The sequence below is a fragment of the Peromyscus maniculatus genome, chromosome 4 (assembly GCF_049852395.1).
Source record: "Peromyscus maniculatus bairdii isolate BWxNUB_F1_BW_parent chromosome 4, HU_Pman_BW_mat_3.1, whole genome shotgun sequence".
NCBI lineage: Eukaryota > Metazoa > Chordata > Mammalia > Rodentia > Cricetidae > Peromyscus > Peromyscus maniculatus.
The window spans coordinates 115,589,904-115,609,763 of NC_134855.1; positions in this window are offsets into that span (position 1 = coordinate 115,589,904).

Consider the following 19,860-nt stretch of genomic DNA (forward strand, 5'->3'; position numbering starts at 1 on the left):
CACCAGGGGAAAAAAAGCAGCTATTTGTGGCACATATAAATTACACAAAATTCTGTCTTTATACCCTTAGAAAGTGGTCTGTGTCTACTTTGAGGATATCATGGCAGATCAAAGTAAATGTAATAAAGACCTTATAGCTTGAAAAGTTAAACATTTAATTTCATACCATTTTTAAAAAAACAATGGGATAATTACTCTGACTCCTATTTGACTTGGCAGTTATCTGTAAAAGTTCCAAGTCCTCTTTGAGTCACATTTTTTTTAACACCACATTCAAGAGAAAATCCCATAGTTATACTTACATAAATGTGTGAATGTAAATGGGCAAGTGTTTAAATGCTGATCCTAAAATTGTCATTTGCACACACACACACACACACAATGCACACACACACACACACACACACACACACAATGCACACACACATGCAAGACTAGAGATAAAACCCAGGAACTCATACATGCTAAGCTGGTGCTGAAGTAGTTACTAAGATAGTGATGATGTAATATTTATTGAGAAAGGACTGATGACACCATTTCAGTCACCAACATAGTGAAACACTGCAACATGAAAAAGACTGTGAAAACTCTTCTATTGGAATGGGAGAATTTTGAAAATACATTAAGTGAAACAAGCAAGCTAGGATGATAACTATAAACATGGACACTACCATTTAGGTAAAAATGAGAGGAAAGAATGCTTATACGTATATATGCCTCTGTCTCCATACATTTTATTGCGGATACAACATCTGTAAAGATGATGCAATGAAGATGAGCTGGATTCTTGGTGTATAGCTTCTTGTGTAAATGCCCCAGTTCCTGTTGTAGAACTCCTGCAATAAGAAATAAACTTTCAGAGTATCTGGAAGGGAACCTGAAAGAAAACATATCTGGAATGAGAAGCAGAGAATGCCAGTCAGGATTCACAGATCCAACTTCCGGAACTAGCAAGGCACAGCTCTTTGACATTGGCTTCCTAAGGAGAAAGCACATTGGACTGGTTAGAGGGATAGAATTAGTATGATTATTAAAAGAAGGGTCCCTAATGTTAAATTCCAATCATGTGAATTTTATCAACTTTAGAATGACAATCTGAGAATAAACGTGGCACCAGGTTGGGGCTAAGGAGAAATGTCCGTATACCACCCTTATAAACACTTGCTATTTTTTTTTTTGTTATTATGTTCTGTTCTTTAAAAAAAAGTTGTAGAGCAGCTGAGACAACAAGACAGGGTGGTCCAGGGATGGGAGTGCAGACACCTGGATTCTCCTGCTTCCCCCTGGAATCTCCTGCTTCCCCTCGCCTAGACTTGCTTGGAAGTTAGGGCTATCTACAAACCTTTTCACTCCCTCAGCTTCCTGTCCCCAATAAGGAACTGACAGGGTTGAGCAGCATGCCATGTGAGAGTGTATATATTATAAGCTTTGGAATTTGGTTATTTAACTGGTTTCTTTAAAAGTGTTTCTGGTGTGTGTGTGTGTGTGTGTGTGTGTGTGTGTGTGTATGTGTGTGTGTGTGTGTGTGTGTGTGTATGTGTGTGTTCCAATGTGCATATCTAACCCCAGAATCTCTCTTTCAGACATCTGAACTTGTCTTGGTGCACCTTCACTATGATGGGCGTCATGCATGCAGCACTGGGGCCGGGAGGAGGAAGAGACCAGCTGATTCAAGAACACCATTTCCAAATGAAACAGCTGAGAGGCTGAGTGACTTGGCCTGGACAGTTCTTCCCAAGCTCTTGTGCACAGGAACCATGTGGGGAATCCTGTTAACACGTGTTACCTGTCTGACTCCACAGGTAAGAACAGGTTTGATATTCTGTATTTCTTACCGTCTCCAAGGAGATGCCAGTGCTTTTGTTACACAGATTGCCCTTGGTGCCACAAGGTATGGGACACAGGGACACAGGCACACAGGGACACATGTCGTCTTAGAAGCTGAACTCCCCTCCCTGTCACTACTAGGTTCTGTGTGCTTTTCTGCAGAGGACCTAATTAGGAACTTACTTTCTGACAGACCATAAAATAAAGAATCATGTGGAAACTGGAAACTTTGAGGTTTCTCACCTCTTTCTCAGAGTTTCCAATTAGTTGATGTGGTAATTAATATTTTAACACATCTTAATTATTTCATTTTGTACATTTAATTTGTTCTATTTATATCTGATCTTCTGAAACCATTGCTAAGTCCTTTAGGGATGTTAAATTATATCTCTTATGATCTCAGTCTTATCCTTTATTTTAAATTGTTTTCCTAGTGTCTGTGGATCTTTTGTATATTTCTTACCACTTCCAAAAGCCATTGAGGTCAGTGGACTGAAGAACAGTTATGATCCTCCCATCATTAATATACTAATATTCAGAGCCTGAGTCTGAGCAATTAGGGAAAACATACTGCTGACATCCAAGACACCATGAAATCACTTTCTAGAAAAGCACTCACTACCATCTGTTTTCACCGTTTTCTTTGTGTATTTGAATTAATAAGACCTAAAGACCATTTTGGAATGAATGACACCTATACTTTATTCCCCAAACCTATATTCCAAGGACTGTTTAGTTATAATAACTTCATAAAGATTTGGTAGAGTTTTTGCTTTTATTTTTGTTTATTTTTAGACTTGTGATAATCAAACAGCTGGGAAATCTGCTTTCATTTTAAACTACTCCTTTGTTTTGTTTTACTTTTCTTATTTTCAGTTTTATTGGGGAATCATCCCAAGGCATCTTCTGATGAAGAAGAACAATAGTAGCCAGGGATGCTGATCACCCACCTGGAGACAGTGACCCACCTTTGGGGTTTTCTCATGATCCTTTTTGCACTCTTACTTCCTCTCTCCCTCCTGACACCCATAACATCTAATCTATCTCACAAGCACAGTTCAGAGACTTGTCTTTCCAAGCTGCTGCTTCTGTACTTTGTCCTGGCGCCTCACCTCCAGGAACAAGAGGCTCTTTCATATTTATCAGCAATTAATTGCAATCACTGCTGCTTTATGACCTCACAAAGGTCTTCATCCTCAAGGCTCAGTCATTGTTTCCTGCTGTGTGGTAGAGCTCGGTGATCACCATCTTTTCCCACCATTCAACTCACAGAGGTGCTAGCTCAGATGAATTTTCCAGCCTGCAATGGGGTGAGGCAGTGGCTCAATCACGTGAGTCAAGTTTTGACATTTAATGGGACATGAATTATCTTTGAACAATGTATTCTCCTGCCTCTAGCTTACTGTGGGCAACTGGGAACATGCTTTCCTGCATAATGACATCTCTGTAATGGAAAGAAAGGATGATTATTCAGAGGCATTGGCATCTAGGGGAACATTTTGAAAGCATCAGACCTTGGCCTGGTGTCGCTTTTATTCTATCTCATTGAAGGTCCAATATATATCCCATGACAATAATGATAACATGGAAAGTACACAATGGCACCAACATGCTAGGTGGTGGCCCTCTTCTCTGTACTTCAGATATTGGTAGATCATGTCTCTTTTGAGACTCAGGGAGGGCTTAAAGCTTACATAATGGCCCATTCTTTATATCTGATAGACAAAATGATTTGGTGACCCTCCAAGTACAAATAAAAATGTTCGAAAATGAAACAAGTTTCAATGGTTAAGTCACTTCAAATAACTATCCCTCGAAAAGGGAGCAGTCACCATGAGTGAGAAACCAATTTCTTCTTTTGGCAGAGAATGGAAGCCGTGATCTTAGACTCATGGCATGCATGGAGTCCACTTCAGAATTCTCTACACTGTTCTCTTTAGCTGTTACTTATTTCATACATATTTACCTCATTTCCAAATGTAGACTCCATTTTCCTCAAATGTAAAAGGCCTGTCTTTGTGTCTCATGTTCCTATCCTGTTTCTACTCAGTAGTGAACATAGTTCCTGGTGTAGAATAGAAATAACAATATATACATATAGAATCATTTCTTGCCTTACTTCCTTTGATATAGCTGAAGTCAAGGGAGCCTGGGCTGGGTTCCAATTATTAGTCCTGATGCATTACATAGTATCCCACTTAATTTTCACTATGAACTCAATATGTGTATATTACACCCATTTTTGAGACTGGAAGGGCTATGGAAACTTGCACAGTGACAAGAAGCAAAGTCACAACTAGAACTCATTTTGATAAACGTTTTTCTCTCCCATATGGTGGTGTGATTATATCATTGCTCTTATGCTTTAATCTGGCTCTGACGTGCTTTCCTTAAATTAAATAGACTCTGATCTGGGTCTAGCCTCAGATTCTTCTAGACAACAAGATAGACAATACTATCTTTAGAAACATGTAAAGATAACTTAGTATGAGCCAAGAGAAGGTATAAAGATGCACTGTGCCAATATTCTTGCTTTACCTTTGGATTTTCTATCATTTTGCTTGTGTTTATATTTGTTCTGAGCCAATATCGGATATATTTTAAAATCTTTGAATAAAGTTGTCCCATTCATGGACATATTGCGTTCTTCTGTGTCTTTTTAAAAGAATTACTCATTTGTTATGGCTCAGCAGAAACACCCAGGTAACCTAAACACCCAATAACAGATGATCGTATGTTTATGTTAAGCCATTACATTTTCAGAAGATTTATCATACAGCAAATAAATACTAACTGGTACACATTCACATTTCAAGAATAACTTCATGTACAATTTGCATAGTATGAAGAAAGCTATGGGCAATGTGTTTGACATATAGTGGATATTTAGTAAATACTGATGTTTAAGCTTTCTACCATTTACCTAAAGAGATGTGCTTCGAGATTGGGATTTGTAGGTTCCAGCCACGTTATACCAATATTCATGTTTCTGGAAGTCAGAATCACGTGGAGATATGGGAAGTAACTTCTCTAATAATGTCTCTTGATGTGAGGCAGGACACTGGTGTTTCTTTCTTGCCTTCTCAAACAATAATGCTTAGAAATCCTTGATTGCTAGAAGAGACTCCAAACATTTACACACACTCCTGAATTCCTATCAACTAAATGATGTTGATTGAAGTTTATAGTTTTTCTTCGGACAGTATTTGTCAAAATATAGATAGTACTGATAGGAAGATTAAATGTTCTGAATTTGTGCCACCTGAAAACGTCATTGGCACTTTTGGGGCCTCAGTTTCCTCATCTTTAAGTCAGGAAAGTTGGAGTTCCCAGCATGACTCCTTGCTCCACACATCTGGGCCTCATCTGATAGCATTGAAATGAAACTGGGAATACAACTTCTACAGATCAGTAGCTCACTCTGAAATAGAACTCTGACACTTTTGTTGGTGCCTCAGTTTCCCCAGGGCGTTGCTTCATGGTATGTTCTGAGGTTTGTGTGATATACCTACTTAAACATGAAACTGCTTAAAACATTGCTTGACCTATGGAAACTGTTAACAAATGTTAGATACTATTTCATTTGGCACAGTTATCTCTTAGGCAATGTCACTTTCATGGGATTTAAGTGATGAAAGTTCAAATGGTGAACATCAACTCACTGGAGAAAACTAGAACATGTTTTGAAATTCACACATACACAGACACATACAGAGACACACATAGATACAGACACAGACAGATACACACACACACACACACACACACACACACACACACACACACACAAGAATTAAATATCCTTAAGCTTTTACATTCAGAATTCAATATCCTTTTTTTTCATCACATACGTGGGTGTGGTGTCTTATATGAGAAACTTATTTTAGTTCTGACCTTATGTTTCTTTCTCATTGATAGATACATCTTGGCAATATAAAAGAAGCAGTTTAATGCAGTGTCAAGAAAGTAGGATTCTATGTAGCTGGGGAGGTGGCTCAGAGGTTAAGAGCACTTGCTGATATTTCCTAGGCCCCACATGGCAGCTCATGAACATCTGTAATTCCAGTTGCAGGGCATCTAACAACTTCTTCTGACTTCCAAGCACACCAGGCTGGCATGTGGTCCACATATGCATGTAAGCAAAACACTCATACACATAAAGAATATAAGTTCTAAATATAAAATTAATTTTAAAAACGACATGGGTTCTAGCTCTGGCTCTGCCACTCGTTAAGTTATGATAATAGGTAATACGTAGATAATAATGTCTACTTCATAATTAATATCTGAATATGATACATTTTAAAAAGTACCTGGCATACACTAGACTCTTAAGAAGTAGTCTGAATTAGTATGTGTTATATTCCATTTCCACTAGAATTGGCTTAAAGGAAGCATTAGGAGCCCAAACACCATCCATGGAACCTGTTTTGGGATGACTTAGGCAGATAAGGGTAGGGATGCTCTTGTTAACCTGCCACATTCTCTTTACCAAACTGGGGTTCCATAGCTCCATATGCTAGGAGCATTGTCTGTTAAGCCCTTACAGTTGCCTCTTCCTTTGGATAATTGCCCTTGACCAAATGGGGAATTGCCTAGCCTAGGAAGTTTTGCAATGTCCCTGCCACTGGAGGTGGCTCATAGCCAATGACTAGCTGATGCAGGGCCACAAAAGCACCCTTTGCCTCAAAAAGGGAGGGATTACACAGGGTGTAATCCATGCTTCAGAGCTCCCTATGGGATCTGACTCAGGCTAGATTCCAGGAGAGACCACACCCTTACCCTCTGACCTCTTCCCTCCTATTTTTGTTATCAACAAATGATTTTCTAGATAAGCATGGTGTACTTACTTGTAATCTCAGTACCCAGAAAAGTAAGTCATGAGAACAGCAAGTTGAAGGTGACCCTCAACTACATAGCAAGACCCTGTCTCAAAACGAACAAACAAATGCACTACCAAGTGAATCTCTGTATTAGGATCCACTTTGATGCCCCCATTACTTAGATAGAATGAAAATATAAACTGATTATGAACCATTCTATAGTGGTTGGGGACATTACCAATGGGCTTTCTAGCAGGCCAAGTGCCTTAGGTAGGTGTAGTTCTTGTTTCATCTAAGTTTTTGTTTGGGGAAAGAGGCTGCTGTAACACACTAAGAGTTGTGATGAGCAGAGGACAGAAAGCATCACCATTTACAGGAACTAGCAACTATGGGCTCTCTCTGCTGTTGAGGTCTGTGTGTCAAGCACATATAGGCCTGTGGTGAAATATAAATCCCATGCATAGATTGTGATGAACAGTATGACATGACAATGTTAATACCAAATAGACTTGGGGTCTTCAGCATCCAAGATGCTCTCCATCCTAAACTACATGCTCTCAACTTCTGACTATCTGGAAAATTTCTCTTACAATGTGATAGTTACTTTTTTCCCATATTCACTGAAGAGTTCTGGGAATGAACTAAGATGCTGAATTTGGTTTCCTCTGAGGTATTGAGGTATTGGCAGGTAGGTGCAGAACAAGTTTTCCATGGCTGGGTCACAGTCCTCTGTCTCAGAAAGAGATAGGAAGTAAAGCCATATAAGTCCAGATTTAGTCTTTCACATTCTAAACAACCAGCCATTCACTTGGTTCCAAGACATAGGGTATTCGGAAGTTCCTGGGGTGGGAGGGAAGAATTTTCTCAGTGTTTTCTTTCTCCCTGAAAGTTTATAAGGTATCTCCTGTCCTACTTCTATGTATTCATTTTTACTTCTGTCTCTATAAGATATCTCATAATCATGTTTCTGTAAATGTAATTCAACAAGCTAGTTAACATTTACCATTATGCTCTCCTTTCAAAGACCTTATGCAGTACATCTTTTGCTTCTTGCTGTCATGGAATAGAACTTGGTCCAGGTTCTTAGAGCATCAACTGAAAGTAATAGCCTAACTTAGAATAGTACTGATTTTGTATGTCAAAGGGTACTGTAACTTAGACTGGTAAATAAATTGTACATAAATTAGAGATAAAGAAGTCATATGAGGCTACGGTGGGTCATATGGGTCTTATACCTCTGGTTTAGTACAGTGTCCTCTCATATTAACAAGACAACTCTAGTGTGAGTATCTGAAAAAAATACTCCAAATTATTATCTCTATTATTTTAGAATGGTTTGAAACCTAGAGAAAAATGGATGGGCAACAAACAAATGGACAATAGCAACACCCAAAACATGCAGCAAGAAAGAGGAATCGTGAGGAAAACCTTTAATGGCAGCAACATTCCAATAACTTTTAACGTTTATGTCATTAGCTCACAATCCTTCTAAAAATGCTTTGCTCAGTTCTCAGGAAGAGTGAAGAGACAAGCAAAATGAGATGGTTTGGTTTGATATATTTCATAAGACCACTGGGGTGGCCAACTCCACTGGTAGAAGATCAGACGTTTGTCGCCTCAAAACTTGCTTCCAAGATGTGACTCATTTCAATGTCCAGTAAGTAACTGGTAGCTTTTGTGGCTCTCATCAAGAAACAGAAATGTTTGTTGTCCTAGGAGTGAATTACATGTCATTCTGTTTTGGAGACTTTACAGACTAAGTCTGGTCTGAGGGAATCTTCTCATGAGGAGGGGCTGGAACTGGAAGTGTGTGGCCTGAGTTAGATTTAGGAATCACGTCAGGTCAGTAGGGGCCAGATAATTTTTCTTGTAAGAAAGCAACGACATTTCCACCCAAAAGGCATGGGAGACCTTGAGGCTGAGAAATGGAGTGCACAGGTCATGAGCCTTCAGAAAAGACAGATATAGAAGCTTCACTTTGAGCCAGTGTCAGTCAAATCCCTGTCCCCAGGCATATTGAATTTGTTTTTGACATTGTGACTTCCTAGGCAAGGGTCACCCAGAAAACCCATGGAAATGATCTTGGAGCTGGTTTTTGTAAGGGAAAACACAGATATAGAACAGCCTTGAAGAAGTATATAGGAAATCTTCTATAATTCAGATGTGGGATGTGGGTGAGGATATTAAGTTCAAGGAGAGGCCTTGGAAAGATGAGAAAACCAAACTCTGCTGTAGGCTTGGATGTCTTTGCTTTTTCCTAGCTTATGGTTCTGCTCTCAGAGAGACTGAATTAAAGTGACTGCAGTCTACCCTCTTTTTCTTTAAGAAATCTTCATCAGGCAGAACTTGCCTTCACAAGGCCTGGGGCAGGATGTAGTGGGGGTATGCAATGGTTCTTTTGATCATCATTTCACTGTAAGCAATGGGATAGAGTTCATGTTTCCTTCCTGCCCTTTCCTATGAAGCATGCAGTTGAGTGGGTGGTTCAGCCAGAGATACCCAATAAATATTTGCTGGTGAACATAATGAAGGCACACTGATGACAGCAAGGTGTTAGCCTCACCCCTTCCTGACTGTTGGAGGTGACACCCATGTGGTCCTCACTCTGTGCTCATGGGAGACTTTGAAGCATTGGCTGAGCCTGGTGTCTTGGCTAGGATCTGTCTTGGAACATGCTGCCTACCTAAATTTCCTTACAGTCTCTGCTTTCCAGAGCTCTTCATTTCCAATGACAGGAATTACTCTTCCTCCTAACGACTGTGTAGACAGAAGAGGGAATTAAGGAGACAAGTAGAAACCACCCAGCAAGATGAGTTGTGTGCACGGCAGGGCCGGGAAAGGAGGAAAGAAAAAATGTTTCCAACAGTATTGTGTGAGTTCTATAACTTTCCACTAATCCATATGTGGATTTGTATGAGCACTCATTCCTAACATCTAAGACAAGATCCAGACAAAAATGCTCCTACTGAATAAATCCAGGAGAGAGGTTTGTTTATCAGGGCCTAGTATTGTTTGAAAACTCAACATCTGTCAAAGACTTGTAGGTCTTTGCCCCCCACACTTTCAGCAGGTGCTTCTGGTCCTTATGACACTGCTGACTGGATTTTAAAGAAACAATTGGTTGGAAAGCGTAAGGTAATTTCTACATATTGACTCTAACTCCAGCCAGGCCTCCTTATTTCTTGCTTGCAAAATTATAGAGCTTCCAAATCCTTGCTTCTCATCTCATCTTCTCAGATATGTCCTCCTCACAGAAAATTAGGCTTTCTAGAGTCGGACTTTTAAAACATTTTAGTACTCCCCCAAGTCCTGAGTAGAGAATCTTTAGATGTGGAACATTTGTTTCTCTCAGCTCAGTTTTTGGCTACTGCCATTCCTTCATTGGTCTTATATTTTAAGACATAAATTTTTGAATGGAGTATAAGATAAATATAGAAGAAAGCATGTGATGTTCGATGGATCATGAAGGTCACATGCAAACAAAATGGCCACTGTGACATAGATCAGAACACAGCTAACACTATTCCTTTCAGCTAGTAGTTCACAGGGGTAGTCATTTGTCCTAACTTGTAACCCCTTGGAACTTTAAATACATGGAATCATAGACTGTGTATTCAACTATGCTTACTTCATCTATATTAGTTTCTACTCTTGATAGACATCTGAGTCACCTCCAACCTTGGGCAACTGTGAATGTATACTCATATAAAGTTTTGCTCTAAATTTGTTAGAACCCCTAAACGATTACCATGAAGGGAAATGTTGATAAATCCGCTAAGGTAAATTAAGAATCCCTATTTTTCAGAGACACTATTAAGAAAGAAAAGGATGTAGGATATAGCTCAGTGGTTGCAGACTTATTCAGTATGCATTATATGCATTATGCCACAAATAAATAAATAAATGATTGTCTAAGTAAAAGAGGGCCCCATTGATAAAATATTTTACATCTGTACTTGTATCTATTTCTATGTGCTCCTACCTCGAGTATATAAAGAGCACCTGTAAACAAAAAAGGAATAAAAACAAATGACCCGATTAGTAAATTGGCAGGAGACTTGAACATGCAATTCACAAAACCGAATTTGTAAATGGATGGTAGCCCTAGACATGTGAAAAGCAGAAAATGCTGGGAGACCTCGCTTCTCAGCCTGACTCATTGTCTCACAACTTTCAAACCAGGCCACATATCTTCACACAGGCCTTTGGCTCCCAGGGATTCCTTATCTCTTCTTACACCTACTTATCTTTTAAGGACCTGGCAGAACAGCACCAGCTCTTTCCAAAGGCTTCCCTGGCACTATGAGGTGGAATTAATTGTTTTCTTTGGGATCCGAAAGTGTGATTCAATTGAAGTATAACTGTGATCTTTATGTCCTCAGTGCACAGCACTGTTCTTGATGCATGAAATGTAATCAATACATGCCTTCCTTACTGAATGTCTTACTTTCCCCTCAAGCCTCCAGATAAGATCTTAAACCAGTGAGGTATATATGGTAACAAAGCCTTTCTATGTTGCACACAGTGTTTATTAGCCAATGTAAAGGTTACATCATAGAGAAAAATGCTGGCTTATCTCCAGAATCATAAGCTCATATTCAATGAATGGTATCACCACAGACCTGTAGGCAAGACATTACTCTATTATACTTTGGGCTACATGTTAAGATGTATGTATGTATGTATGTATGTATGTATGTATGTATGTTAAAAAGTTCCATTGCCTCCCGGAATGATAAAGGCAGTGAGTAGTTGGAGTCTATGTTTACTTAACATATAAGTGGGTGGCTACAGGACTGATGAATTTGAAGTGAAAAGCCACGTGACAGAGTGGAAATGACAGGCAGCATCATGTGCCCTTTCCTCTGCTCTAACTTGACTGAGGCAACATATCTGTCTAGACTAAGTTTTTTTGATCACCCTCATTTGCTGGGACCATTTCATACTTTTAGAGTTCTGTTTTCTCCTATCTCCAAGGTTTTCCTGCCTCTTGCTTGTTTCCAGCCTTATACAATTGCTTCGATTAGAATGCTTTGTTTCTTTACCTCATTTTAGCCGTATGAGAATTTTTTAATGGGAGGACCTGGGCTACAGAGATGGCTCAGCCATTAAAGGCTAGGCTTACAACCAAAAAGACAGAGAGAAGACCTTCTTTCAGGAAAGTTTATGTTCCAGAGTTAGTGCCTTTTGCACAGTGGGTTAGCCACAAATATTTACTGAGTCAGTGGCCACATGATTTATTACTTAAATAAAGGGGAGGGGGATTCTCATTTCTTAACCTTTATATTAGTAATTTTTTAACAGATTTTTTTATTGATTCTTCAGGAATTTCATATCATGTACTACAATCCCACTCATTTCCCAATTACTACATATCTGCCCTCACTTCTTTAGTATCCCTCACAAAAGAAGATAAACGATATTAATTAAAAACAAAACAAGACAAACAAAAAGGACCATTTTCCTCCTCTATTTTTCTCACCTTTCCAATACCTCTTCATTCATCTTAGTGGCGTTGGAAGCTGCAGTGTGTCACACAGTATACCCTTTTGTAAATTCAGCTTTACTTGCAAATGTTCATTGCGATAAGTTGTTGGTCTGGTTCAAGGCCTCTGGATTCTGATGCACCATTAACACTGGATCCTTACCAAAACTCTCGAATATCCTTCTGTTGCCCTGAGTCACAGAATCCCTTCATGCATTCTGGTAAGTCAAAATGGGGTAGATGTTGGGGTAGGCCAACTCAAAGTTCTGGATGTAGGTCTGGGTGGGAGCTGATTTGGTCAGCCTGGGCCACTGGGAATGCCCCCCCCCCATCAGGTGAGGGGCAGAGAGCTAGCTCTACCACACCCATGGTGAGGAATGGGGCCATCTTTCCTGAGTGTGGGGCCAGCTCTCCCATGAGGAGTGGGACCAGATCTGCTGCACTGGCTATTGATGGGCAGGGCTAGGGAAGGACAGTGCCAGCACAGTATGGCCCTTGGATTTCAAAATGCATGGTTCCTATGCCCCCGCTTGGTAATATGGGCCACAGAGATAACACCGCCCCCAAATGCAGCAGGATCATAGACCCAGGTATCTGCATGGCCTTTGATGGTAATAGAAGCCATGAACATCAACACAGACCCTGACTTTGGTGGGGCCACCGACACAGATATGGCCCTCAGCTACAGCTTGGACTCTGGTGTCACCATGGCCCAAGTAGCAGGGAAGGTCACTTAGATATATATGACCCTGGCTACAGCATGACCCTCAGACACCAACAGGGCTGCAGGTAGCAACCCAGACCCTGGGCATCTGAATGGCCTTCAGTGGTAACTGAAGGCACAGAGATCAACACAGATCCTAGCTCCAGTAGGGCCATGAACCAAGGCATGGCCCTTGGCTGCAGCTTGGGACCAGATGTTACTGTCACCATGGACCTGGGTGGCAGAACAGGCCACTCAGATCATCCTGGCCCTAGTGGCAGCATGGCTCTTGGACACCAATATGAACTCAGGTGTCTATCCAGACCTTGGGTATCCATGTGACCTTTGACGGCAACATGGGCCATGGATGACAATACAGACCCTGGCTGTGGTTGGACCATGTACCCAGCAGCAGCGCAACCCTGGATGTTACTGTGGCCACATGAGGTAGCACAGGCCACCCAGATTAGTATGACACAGCAGCAGCATGGCTCTGGGACACCGACATGGCCAGACCCTGGGCATCGACATAACCTTTGGTGGTAACAGGAACAATGGGCATCAACACAGATGCTGGCTGCAGTCGGGCCATGAACCCAGACAGGGCTCTCAGCTGCAGCTCAGGCCCAGATGTCTCCATGCCACTGGGTGGCTGGACAGGCCTTGGACACCAACATGGTCACAGGTGGCAGCCCAGACCCTGGGCATCTGTGTGACCTTAGGTGGCAACATGGGCCATGAATGTCAACACATACTCTGGTTGGGGTAGGATCATGGACCCAGACATGGTCCTTGGCCCATATGTCACCATGGCCCCAGGTGGAAAGCAGGCCACCCTGTGGAATATTCCTTTGTACTGTATGAATATATGTCACTCTGATTGGTTTAATAAAGAAGCTGACTGACCAATAGCTGAACAGGTAGAGGTTAGGTAGGCCTGGCAGACAAAAAATGTGAAGAGGAGGAGTCTTGAGAATCATGAGGAGATGCAGAGAGAAACAGAGGAACTTACTGTACCAAGAAAAGGTATTAAGCCATGTGGCAGGCTGTAGATAAGAAATACGGGTTAATTTAAAATGTAAGTGTTAGCTAGTAACAAGCCTGAGCTTTTGGCCAAGCATTTATAATTAATAATAAGTCTCTGTGTGGTTATTTGGGAGTGGCTGCTGGGACACAGAGAAACTCTGCCTACACCACCCACATCACATCAGCCTGTTCCTCACCACCTTCCCTTCTTTAGTTCTACCTCTTTCCACAGCACATGAACTGGTCCCTTCTCTTCTATTTCTGTACCATATATTTGCTCATCATAATGATGCTTACCCACCTGACTTCTCAAGGCACTCAGTGGGCCTATGGATATTTTCAGCCAGCCCAGGCTGAGAGGACCCAGGTTGGCTTGTGGGTGTCTTCTACCCCCCTGGGCTGTGAGCACCCAGGCACATCTGTGAGTGTCTTCCGTATTAGTATGTTTTCAATATTACTCAGTTGTTCAAATGATTTTCTAACTTACTAGATTTTATTTTATTTTACTTTTAGCTTAATGTATTTTACTAAAGAATTATAAAACTTCTCAGGACTCACAGAAGAAAAATTTTTGCAATTTTGAAGGTTTCTGCTTGAGTTCTTTTGAATTCTAGAAAAGCTGTTTTTTCCTATTGTTGAAAATAGTTTCTTCTGCTACTCCTTAGTTCCTCCCTCCTTTCCTTCCCATCTGATTCATTGCCTTTCTGTCTCTCATTAGGAAACAAACAGACTTCTGAGGGATAATCATAAAATAAAATATAATACAATAAAACAAAAACTAACATATTGGAATATGATAAAACAAAGATGAAAAGAAGTCAGGAAAAGGCACAAGAAATAGATATAGATGCAGAGATGCCCTTGTCCACACACTCAGGAATCCAATAAAAACACTAACTGGAATGCATAATATATACCCAAAGGATAGAGTAGAGAGAAAAAATATAAATAAAATAAAAATTAAAAAAAAAACCAAACAACTGACATGATGCAATGAGACAAAGAAACTCTAAAGATGCCCCTGAGTTCACTTTCTGTTGGCCATCTGCTGCTCTTAAGAGCAGTTTGTTATATTTTTGGTTGTAAGCCTAGCCATGGCCTCTGCATCAGCTCCTGCCTTCAAGATCCTGCTCTATTTAAATTCCTATGCTAATTTCCTTTGGTGATGAGCAGCAATGTGGAAGTATAAGCCAAATAAACCCTTCCCTCAAATTAATAAAAAAATAAAAAAAAGAAAGGGAGGAAGGATTGTAAGAGCCAGGAAGGTCAGGGTCATCACAAGGGAATCCACAGAAACAACTAACCTGGGCTCATAGGAGCTCACAGAGTCTGGATCAACAGCTAGGGTGCCTGCATGGGGCTGACCTCAGCCCTCTGCATATGAATGACAGTTCTGTGGCTTGGTGTATTGTGCAACTACTAGCAGTGGGATCAAAGCTTGTCCCTAACACTTGAGCTGGCTTTTGGGAACCTATTCTCCATACTGGGTTGCCTCCCCAAGCTTTAAATCAAAGGGAGGAGCTAAGTCCTGTCTCAACTTGATATGCCATGTTTTGTTGACACCCATGACAGGCCTGCCCTTTTCTGAACAGAAACAGAGGAATGGAGGATAACAGGCAGGCAGAGGGGAGGTAAGGTGGGGGAGAGAATGGAAAGAGAGGAAGTAAGGGAAACTGCAGTCAGGGTGTAAAATAAATGAAAAAAATTAATTGATAGAAAGAAAAAAAAGAGTAGTTTGTTTCCTCAGTGAGACTTCCTTGGAGAAAACTAAATTTCCATTTATAAGTGGTTATCAATTGGTAATAGCTTCTGGCTTAGAGATGGGGTATGTATGTGTCCACTTCTCCTTTTAGGTCTAGGATGACATTTGGTGCAGATGAATGCAGGCCCTGTGCACATTGCCTCAGTTTCTGTCAATTCATATGTGCTTTGATCCTGTTGACTTAGAGAGCCTTGCCCTCAACCCCCTTTGGCTCTTATATTCTCTTTGCATCCTTTTCTTCAGGATTCTCTGAACCCTGAGGGGAATGATTTGATGGAGACATCTTGTTTAGGACTTAGTGTTCCGATGTCACTCACTCTCTGCATAATATCTGGTTGTGGGTCTCTGTATGTGTTCCCGTCGGCTGTAGGAGGAAACAATTTTTTATTATGACTGAGCAAAACACTGATATGTAAGTATGGTAGATATACTTAAGAGTCACTTTATTTTTATATTCTTTCAGTAGAACAGTAATATTTGGTTTTGTCCTAGGTCCCTAGGCTATTTAGTCTCAGGTTCTTGGTCACCCAAGCAGTATCCATTATGAGTTCCATCTTATAGAGTGGGCCAGATATTGGTTGTTTATTCCTACAAGCTTTGTGCCACCATTGTATTAACATTATCTTGTAGGCAGGTCACCACTGTAGATAAAATGGTTTGTAGTTGGATTTGTGCTTATGTTTCATCCTTTGTAGCATGCAGAGTACCTTCCTGTACCAAAGATGCTAGAATGTAGGGTTGAAGGCTCTTTGTAGGCATCAGCTTCACTTTTCCATGTTTAATGATTTGTGTAGGTGTTTTCTTCAGCAATAGGGTCTTGCTGTCAGTTTGTGGAGAGCAACTTATAGTCTTGGCAATAGCTTGGGTTGTTTGGAGTTCTATGGGTACCTTTTGGCCAAAAATTCATTGAATGTAGCCCATTCTCAGTACTGGAAGCTTCATTTGGTGACAAGAGATGTCCATCTGGGGCTCTGTCTCCCCCATTATTTGGGAAATGTCATTTAGATTGCCTTCATGTATGTATAATTTTAAGAAGTTTATATTGTCATCTTATTGATTTTCTCAAAGAAACAACTTTTTGTTTCATTGATTCTTTAGGTTGTTTTTTCTTTTTGTTATTGTTGTTTCTGTTTTATTAATTTCAGTCCTGATTTTGATCATTTCTTGCTGCTTACTTCTTTTGGATATGACTTCTTTTTGTTCTATAGCTTTCAGATGTATAGTTAAGTTACCAGTATGAGATTTGCTAGGTGTGACCATTGCAGGTTAGAGGTAAAATGGGTTTCTAGGTATTGGGAGTTGATGCTTAAGAATAGGGATGGACTAAAGATAGATAGATGTACACAGGATATTCCATCAGAATCTGCTTACTCTCCAGGCAATGGGGGAAGATATTGAGGAGAGGGCACAACTGGTAGTCTGCTACAGAGCTGGGGATGAGACTGGGGATTGGATTTGGAGGACAGGAGGGAGAATGAAGATCTGAAGCTCATCTACCAGTTTCACAGGCCTACTAGCTTCTATGGCAGGCTTGGCTGGAGGGTTTGCCTGTTGGAGTTGGGGACTAGAAAGGAGAGTATTGCAACCTGAAGCAATAGGCCACATTCTCAGTAGAAGCTTGGTGTCTGGGAAGGAAGGACAAAGACAGGCAGGGGAGGGAAAAGAAGAAAGAAAATTCCAGAATGTTTTGGGCTTTGAGAGCTGAATCCTGTTCAGATTTGGTGGCTAACATCTGTAATCTCAGCACTTAGGTGGTTGAGACAAGATAGGAAGTTGAAGGTTAGCCTAGGCTACAAACAAAGACCCTGTGTCAAGAGAAAGGAGCAGAAAGGAGGAGGAGGAGGAAGAAAGGGAAGAATTCAAGGAAAGAGAGGATTAATGGAAGGAAGAAAGGGAGGTAGGGAGTGAGGGAGGAAGAAAAAGAGGAGGAAGAGAGTGAGGGAGGAAGGAAAGGAGTGTTGGGGTCTGTGGGAGTCCAGCTCCCACCCTTTAAAGGGTTCTCAGGTGGAGGAGAGAGGGATAAGAAAATGTCAGATAGAAAGGTAGACCTAGACAATGAGGAGAAAGATAGAGACACAGGGTAGCTTCAGGAGGGCCCATGTCAACAACCAATAGCCCCTTTGTTTATTCAAAAGGGTTTTTTATAGTATGCCAAGGGGAGAGGCAAAAGACTTCCTCCTTGCAAGATCAAAGCACACTGTACAACCAAATGTAGACCCTTCCAAACACCTGGTAAACACACCTGTGGCCAAATCATCCATTATGCAACCCTGCTGGGTAAAGCAAGCTTAGATTCGCTGACCCTGAGTAATTTGTGCTCCTGCAAATTTGTCCTTCTTAATAATATAAAAATTTAAGTGAGGGTATATAGCTTAACTTTTTGCAGCTCTGAATCAGCTTTCCACTAAGACCTTGCAAGTAGCTGGAATAATTACAGCAATACTCCTGCTCCTTATGGCTACTATACCTCCTAGTAAAGGAGTAGAGGATGATAAAGATACAATGGCCTTTTTGAATGTGTCTAAGATGTCTATAGCAGTCTTAGCTGCACCAAGCCCTTTCTTAAATCCGTTAACTCTTGATGCAAGTGCATCAAATAAATCAGCAAACTCCTGATGCATCTGCATCAAATCTAAGAACTTAGCATTACCATTATCATTAACATTTAACAGGTTAACATCATAATTCTAACATAAATATTACTATGCATAATTACAATTCTCTCAAACTTACATCCAAAAGCAAACTCTCAATAGAATTATTTACACTTTACAAACTTTAGCAAACATCCACAAGCAATTTCTTAATAGAACTACACAAAACATAGGGTACATTAACACAAGTTGATATCAATCCACTCAAAGGACAAGAAAATATTGTTTTTTTAAAAAAAATTAAAGAGACTTGGGAATATTAACTCCCCCTTTCCATTATAATTTTTTAAACTTCATCTTGAGCCTGGGCAGAAAAAACAAACTTCTCTATTTCTACACAAACAGTTCCATTTTTACATAAACAGTTTGTGAGTCACCACAGTTAACAAAGCATATATACATAGGTGAAATAAAAATTGTCCCACTGCAATTGAACCACTCCTGTCCATCCCATTTAAGTCTGAAAAGTTCAAAAAGTCAGTTCTGATACCAGTCTTAATGTTCCACTGAAAGCTTTCTGATACCAATCTTAAAGTTGCAAATACTAAGAAACTCACAACCAAAACCTTTTTTCTGTTTCCCTGAATGCAACAATTCAGTTCAAACAAGAGTCTCTAAAAGTTAACTTTCAGCTACAACTTGCTTTCTAGCCTTCCCCTAGGAAATTGGCTCTAGGATGAAGGCCGTGTTAGTTACCTTAGCTGAGTGGTTGCAGAGTCCTCTTGAAAAAGTTCTCCTTTTAGCTAGCTGAACCAGGGAGCTTTCTCCTAAAGGAACCATGCATTTGTCTGCCACCAGCAAACAGAAGCTGCAATGACTTCAGCTGCAGGTTCCCAGTCTACTTTTTTTATAGTCCTGGTCTGGCTCTCATCTTCAGACTGCCAGCCTAGAGACCCTGTATCCTGAGGCTATGAGGCTCTCAACCACCTCAAGTCACAAGGACTCAAATTACCTTCCAGCTGCTATGAGCTATGGCTTCTTCGGTCCCATTACCTGCCCTGCTGGTGACTCTGTGCTGTGGGATGGTCTGTATGTCAAATGTGTTGCTCTGATTGGTCAATAAATAAGACACTGATTGGCCAGTAACCAGGCAGGAAGTATAGGCAGGACTACCAGAGAGAAGAATTAAGAGAACAGGAAGGCGGAGGGAAACACTGCCAGCCGCCGCCATGACAAGCAGCATGTGAAGATGCCGGTAAGCCACAAGCCACATGTCAAGGTATAGATTTATAGAAATGAATTAATTTAAGATGTAAGAACTAGATAGCTAGAAGCCTGACCCATTAGGCCAAACAGTTTAAATAATATAGCATCTGTGTGTTTATTTTATAAGTAGGCTGTTGGACTGCCTGGGCTTGGCAGGACCCGGAGAGAAAACTTTCCAGCTACAGCTCTGTGTTCAGCACTCTGGTCTCAGAGTTTGCATGGCCAATTGCTGCCCTCAGGGCAGCCCTATGCTTTACCCTGACGCTGGGAGCACAGGCTGGCCTCCAATGAGTCTCCACTGTTCAGCTTAGAGTGCTGCTGCTAGAGACTCAGACCTTGTATGTTTCATTGTTGCCAATGACACAGTGATGCCC